Genomic DNA, 7,708 nt, shown 5'->3' on the forward strand with positions numbered 1-7,708 from the left:
TAAGCCTCACCTATATATACTAACCTAAAGAAAAATAATCTTAACAAACTAGCAACTTCCTATAATAACATTGCCAGATTTGCCACTGGCAATCCCTTTAGAACTCACCACTGTCTGAATCTTTGGCAGCTAGACTGGCTTGAATTCCAAAACCATCTGATAATCTCCCAACTTACCATTGCCCACAAGATATTTTACCAACCCAACACCACCCCTATACTCTCCAATCTCTTAATCCCCTATAAAAATCTGAATTTCCTACGTTCTTCTAGCAAACTCCTCGCTAGCATAACCAAGTCTAACATGGCTGGTGACTCTCTGTTTACTAACACAGTGGGAAAAAACTGGAACCAGCTACCCAGTGAACTAACTCAACTCTCTTCCTTGCCTCTCTTTAAACAAAAACTCAAAAAATACCTCAAAATGCACTGGTTATACCCTTGTAGCAACCCCGACTAACCACCCACTTTCACTACTGATACTTCCTCTTCCAAATAAACTTACTAACATTTTCAAGCTAATTCATGCATGCAAGGCTGTTACTGTTTGAACTCTAATCAACATACTGCTGAAATCTTTCTACTGTGATGTGATAAATTCCTTATGAATCTTACTGTGCTACATTTTTTATTGTCGCTTTTTCAAGTGTAAATATCTTCAGTATGTTATTATTACTTGTTGTACTTTTTTTTTTAAATCCTTTCATTTACCATGTAACAACATTTTTAATTTTCTATTTTGCTGGAGCTTTTCTCCCCGGGCCTCTACTGAAAATGGAAATATATCCAGCTAAACTAGCCCGGTTAACAAATGTAAAATAAATAAAAAAATAAATAAAATAAAAATTTAGACCTATCTTGATAGCTTATACACATGGGCTAAAACTAATGGTGTTTCTTTTTACAGAAGTAAAATGCAAGGTCATGCACATGTTAATAATAACCCAATGTACCTATATAGTTTAAATATCTAACTCATTAAATTCTGGGATGAAACTGATGATTTGGGAATACGACTGACAAGAAGTAAGATTCACTTGCCATATGGGAATGTCCTGAAGAAATGTTACTGCACTATTAAAATTATATTAAGAACTATGGCTTCCATGAATGAAAAGTGATTAATTGTTAGACCAATTGTGGGGCGCAGAACAGGATTTTGTACATACAGTGGGTCAGCTATACATAAACGTATTTATTTATTTATTTACATGTGTTAACCGTCTTAGTCCGACTGGGCTGCAGAGCCCTTTTTTAGCAAAGACCAGAGGAGAAAAGTTCCACAGATAAATACAAGAAACAAAATATCATACAATATTAACATACAAGTGTATATACACAGGAGAAACAGAATAGAACTTATAACTGAACATGTTAGAATACAAGAGTAATATTGAGGGTTTAAACAGCAATGGTACATATTAAGTATGTAAAATATAATATAAAAAGTAAGATTCTATCTAACAATTACCATCAGAGAGAGATTCAAGGTTGGTAGCATATCATACAGACTTTAAATGAGTACTTGTGGTAAAGTGTGAGAGCTGAGAGTGGGAGGGGAAGAGGAGAGGGAGTAGTTTAGGTGGGAGTGGGACAAGGGCAGGTCCAGAAATTAGTAAATAAGTCCTTTAGATGTTTTTCGAAGTTAAGGAAGTTGCTGTTTGTTCTTTGAGAAAGGGGGTTTGTTCCAGGCATTGGCGATGGAGTGAGTGGCTGTATAAAAGTTTGTCAGTATTTTTATTGGGTTTGTAGATGCTTAAGAGGTGTAGGTCTGTGCTGCATAGGTTGTACTTCAGAGAGTAGGGAGTGATGAGGTCCATGAGGGTAGAACAGCAGGGAGGATTGATTTAAGATAGTGTGTGTGAGGTGGAGTTGGGGAAGAAGGAGTTGTTATGGAATTCAAACCATTGTAGGTTTTTTAAAGCTACGCTGACTGAGAGCGATAGGGAAGGTTGGCAGCAAATCTGGCTATTTTATTGCAAGTGGTTTCAAGTTTAGCTAATAGATTGGATTGAATATCGATGAGAACAGGGGCTGCATAGAATATGGTTGGGAGAAGGAAAGTCTGTGCTAGAGAATGTTTGGCATTAATAGTAAGGCATTTTTTATGTCTGTATATGAGACCAAGTTGTTGGTGGGTCTTTTTGATGGCTGGATGAATATACATGTCAAACTTTAGTTGGTCATCTATGATTACACCCAAAAGTTTAGTATGTGGTTCAACAGAGATAACTGTATTATTAAGAAAATATACCATGAAGGTATTTTTATGTTGCTGTAGTGATTTGGGGAGGAAGAGTAGTTTTGTTTTTTTAGCATTGAGAACTAGTTAATTATTGGTCATCCATTTTTTGACTGAAAGGAGGGAATCTCGAGTAAGAGCAAGGAGGTGGAGAAGGTTATCAGAGCACAAAATGATAGTGGAGTCATCTGCATATTGTATTAGTGAGGAGTTTGGATAGGAAGTGTGCAGCTTATTTGTAAAGATATTAAAAAGGAAAGGTCCAAGGATTTGCCCTTGGGTGTACCCATTTGGATTGGGAGGAAGGAGGCAGAAAGCCATTTGATGGACTGGAATATGTTGGAGAGGTAACTGGAGAACCATAGTATAGTAGAAGAGGAGAGGTTAAGGGAAGAAAGTTTAAAGGGCAGAACGGTATGGGAAACAGTGTTGAAGGCTTTAGATAGGTCAAGAAAGAGTCATGAGACTAGTTTGCTATTGTCCCATGCTTTGGTGATATTGTGTGTAAATGAAATGAGAGGTGCTGTGGTGAGGATGGAACCATGTTGGGTGGGAGTTAACAGGCTGTCTATTATGATGTGTTTGAGGAGCTGGTTATGAATACATTTTTCTAGAATTTTGGAAAAGGGGGATAGTATGGTGATAGGTCTGTATTTGGTTGGTTCAGTTGAATTGTCACCTTTGTGGAGGGGTATGACATAGGATTTTTCAGATGTCAGGGACTGTGTTCTCCTGAACTAACCTGTTTACTAATGTGGAGACTGGACGTGCAACAGAGTTAGCTGCAAGTTTAAGGAATACAGGAAGTAAGTTGTCAGCAGTGGGGGAGTAGATTTTCAGTTTGGTAAGAAGAGATTTGATATATGCAGTAGGGACAGGTTTAAGGAAAAACTGGGTGCAATAGGTAGAGGGAATGTGATCAGAAGGAGAGAGGGAGGAGGAGTAATGTTAACTTTTTTATAGAGTCGATGAAGAAAGAATTAAGAAAGGAGGCAGTGTCTGTTGGTGAGCTGTTAGGACTGGGGCTGAGGCTAGAAGAGTTGCCTGGATGTAAGAGCTTGTTGATACTATCCCAAAATGTTTTCATGTTGGAGTTGGGGTTATCTAGTGGTTTCTGATAGTATTGTTTTTTTTCCAGATCAACTTGTATCTTGGTTAGGTTCCTAAGTTCTCTATAGGTTTTGAAATGGCGATGGAAGTTTTTATTTTACAGGTTTTCCAGACACCACCTTGTTTAAGCATTAGTTTATGGGTGGATTGGGTTAACCATGGAGCAAAGTTTGTTTTTGTTCTTATTTTTCTAGTGAGGGCTAAGGAGTTTAGGATATTCAGGAAGGTGTTGTTAAATTTGGAGACAGCCTCATTCAGAGCGATGGCATACAGGAAGGACCAGTTAATGGAGGACAGAAGATTATTGAACGTACCTGGGCAGAAATTAGACAGACTATAGCTGTCTTTGTATTGGTGAGGTTTTAGCAAATGAGGTGAGTGTCGTAACACATGGGTAGGGAGATGGTCACTGAGGGAGTTAGGTAGAGTGGTGGCATTGCAATACAGATTTGGGTTAGAGGTGAGGATCCAGTCAAGTGTAGCACTGTTATTTGTGTGTTTATTGATACAGGTGGGAGAGATGATGAGTTGAGAGAATCCAAAGCGATTGATGCTAGTATTGTTAGAGTAGGAATTAAGGGAGTTGCAGGCAATACTGCCATCACCTAGGATGATAGTCTCATAAGAGTTGTTTTGAAATGCCCAGGAGAGAAAGTGTTTGAGGGTAGGGATGTTGTTGCCAGGTGGAATATAAATTGCTACTATGGCTAGGTTTTTGGGATTATTTAATTTACAGTTAGCAATAACAATTTCAGCTGGATGGAAATTGGGAGGAGATGTAGGCAGAGGTTAGAGAGAATTTTTTTGTCGATCGAGGGGATGGATGTTGTAACCAGGGGGAGGATTTCAGAGACTGTAATGTGGGGTTGTAACAATGTTTCTGAGAGGGTGAGAATGTCAGGGTTGTAGAGAGAGATAAGGGCATGGAAAGAAGTAACTTTGTTAGCAATGCTTTGAATATTGAGGGAGAGAATTTTCAAGGTTTTGGGGTGCAAGGTTGAGAAGCTTGGATAGGGGGTAATGGGGGGCGAGGAGGGAGAATGGTCAGGCAATGTAGTGGAGGTGTTAGAGGGGTGAGTATGGGTATCTGTGCTTGGGCTGGAGGGTGGCGAGGGTTGGGGTGAATATCGCCGGCCAGCAGAAGGCTTGGAAAGGAGGGTTTGTATGCTGTGGTATGGGGGCTGTAGAAGAGAAGTTTGGGTATAGGTTTTGTGGGGGGGTGAGGGAAGGAGAAGTATTTTAAATTTATGTAAGAGAGTTTGAAAGTGAGTAAACAGTGAGGGACCTATTGAGAAGTTTATAGAGGTTAGTGGATTGTAGTAACTGAGGGAGGTAGTAGAAGAATAGTGGGAGTGGTGGGAGTGATAGGAGGTGGAGTAGGAAAGAGTGAGTAGAAGGAGAGAGTTAAGTAGGATGAGTAACATATTGTATGTTGAGTGAAAGAAGTGAGGGTAGTTAAGAGTTAATTAGAGTAACAGAGTGAAGGAGGTAGTCTTGAGTGATTGGATAGCTAGGAGTGGCTGGAAGGAGGGAATTAAGTGGTAGTGGGGGTGTGGTTAATTAAAGTGACTGTATAAGTTTGGGGAAAGTGAAGGTGAGTGGGAATGGAGGTAGGGTAAGGGAGCAAAGTGAGCCCGAGTGAAGTGAGGGCGAATGGAACAGGTTGAACCAGGACTTAGAGAAAGCTATGAGATGATACGAAAAATTAACCAGCTAGCCCAGTTCAGTACCTAAAGGCATCTTTTTATCTGTGTGAACTCAAAAGCAGATTTAGTAGAGCATCAGGGTGGTAAAATATAAAATAAATGCAAAGCTTTGGAAAACTGTATTTTTTGTTGTTACAATAATCGGGAGGACGGGGGGATTCAGTAATGTGCACAGAAGAAGAACCGATGGGAGTATCACAGAGAAATTATATTAGGCCTACACTACTCTCAGTCTGCTGATAAAAGTAGGACTTGCAGTAGCTTTTTACTGCTTTGTACAAGGTTCCGGTATCCGCATTCTTGTTTGCAAGAAGTTGCTTCAGGAATTTTTTTTTTGGACTTCTGAAAGTGGTTAAGGGACTACAAGGAAAAGAGAGAGAGATGTTAATATGAAGCCAGAGAAGGTGGTAGGTGAAGTTTAAAAAAAAAAGAAAACTTGAAAAGGTGCAGAAGTATTTCATCAAAAATATTAAAGGTTTAACAATTTGACAAATGAAGAAAGGTTAATGAACTTAAACTTATTTCAGTCTGTTACAGATTACCTTACCTGGATGAATAAAAGTTTAAAAGATGAAATGGAATGCACTGTGGGGATTATATTTTGAAACATAATAAAGGATAAGCTGAGCAATTATGCCTTGGTTGTTCTTGAAAGAATGTCAAAAAATTTGGCAGGATTTTTTTTCATGTAAGACTGGGCAGAAGGTGGAATAGGTTGTCTGTCTAGATTAGACAACCAGAGAATTTGGCAAGTTTTAAAAATAAGTTGGCTTTATAGAATACAGATATGATCTTTTGAACCCTGTCTTTACATAAGTTAACTTGTGATGATCTTTTTTTATGAGGTCCGAGACTATAATGGAAACATTGCAAACATGGAAAATATTATACTGTTTTTTTTCTGATTCCTCCTGTACATATGGCCTTAGCCCAAAGGAATACATTAACAAACAGAAATAAACGTCTTCTCTGATGGATAAACCACCCATTGCATCCATTTATGCACCCATTATCCACACACATCTCAGTTGCGGCCATTGAAATTCTAAATTCAAGATCAATTTTATTTTTGTGCCTACAGCTAATCACAGTACAAAAAAGCAATAACTGTACTTACTATAATAACAGATTAGCAAGTTCACCTCATCAGCCAGAAAGTCTGAAGCCACAGGCTTTCAGTTAGCTTGGCATCCAAAACATTCTCAGGTAACTAGACCCTCTGCTTTACCCATAAAGCTCTAACAACTTGCTTCCCCTTCTTATCTCCAGTGGGCTGCTTTAAATGGGAGCACTCTAAAAAATAACATCACCAGTGACATTCCAGACCATACCTGATAAGAAGGAGAAGATGGACAGGTATAATGATAAGAATGAACCTACACATCCAGATCTATCATCATGATAAGTACAAAAATTTTATATGTTGTAATAGGGCATCTGTCCTTGTTGTAGATCACTATGTGTGTGTATGTACCTTTAAGAAACTATCCAAGGGCTTGCACAAGTGTATAAATACTGAGCATATGCAAGCCTGACTGCCATTTTGTAGTAAGCTGTTGAGATGTAAGCATGTCTGCTTGTGTCTGTCTGTTAATCAGTTTGTTTATATTTTATGATACTGTTATCCATCCTGATGTGTTTCTGTGTAATAAAGCATCTAAACGAACTACCCTGCCTGTTCGTCATCTATGTTAGTGACATGGTGTCAGAAGTGGCATGTCTAAAAAGGACAGAGTGCCGGAATGGGATCCAGATTCTTCAGTTCGAAACTGAGAGGCACTCAGTTGAAACTGAAGGTATGTAGAGGAATGAATCATCTCTACTGTAAGTATAAGTCGCAAAACAGGTCAGAAACAAATTTCAGATGTTAAAACTTGCTCAAATAATTTCTTATTTGTAAAATATGAAACAAAGCATACAGAACACTCTAAACAATATTTAAATAAACCATAATGTCTGATATTGATAGAGATATTTGAATTACTACTGAATATATTTGAAATAAAGTCCGAATTGCATAAAATGAATAAAATAAGAGGAAACGACCACATTTTTGCTAAGCACATATTTTTCATATTATAGTGTTTGCATATTTGTGCAGTATTACAGTAAAATTATTTTGCAAGATATAGCCTTTTCAGAGCATATTTAGGAAAGTACAGTATTTAGAAGAGTTTATTGTGCATTTTAATGTTATTACGAGCCCTCACATCACAGCTTGTTCATACATAACTACAAGGGCCATATTTTCAGTGTGTTACTGCATACTTTATTGGCATGGCAGATGATTTTGAAAACCCAGTGCACCTGTGTTTGACAATAATACTGCAGAGAACTGGAGAGTGTTTGAGCAAGAGTATGACATTTTCATACAGGCTGCATTTTCTGATAAAGATAACCATACAAAGACATGTATTCTACTTAATTTAGCTGGGTCAGAATCCATTGAAAGGGAGCGGACATTTGTGTATGCACCTGCTATCTTTGCAGGAGGGGGAAACCATCTTATTGTTGTACTGGCTGATTCAAGGGAAGACCGCGAGTGCTTAAAACTTAAATTTAGAGAAATGTGTAAGACAAACATTACAGTGAAAAGGCACTTATTTTAGACAAGGGATCAAAAGCCTTGTGAAACTTTTGCAGTATATATA

Source organism: Protopterus annectens, chromosome 10.part0, assembly GCF_019279795.1.
Source record: "Protopterus annectens isolate FY-2018-M chromosome 10.part0, PAN1.0, whole genome shotgun sequence".
Lineage (NCBI taxonomy): Eukaryota > Metazoa > Chordata > Ceratodontiformes > Protopteridae > Protopterus > Protopterus annectens.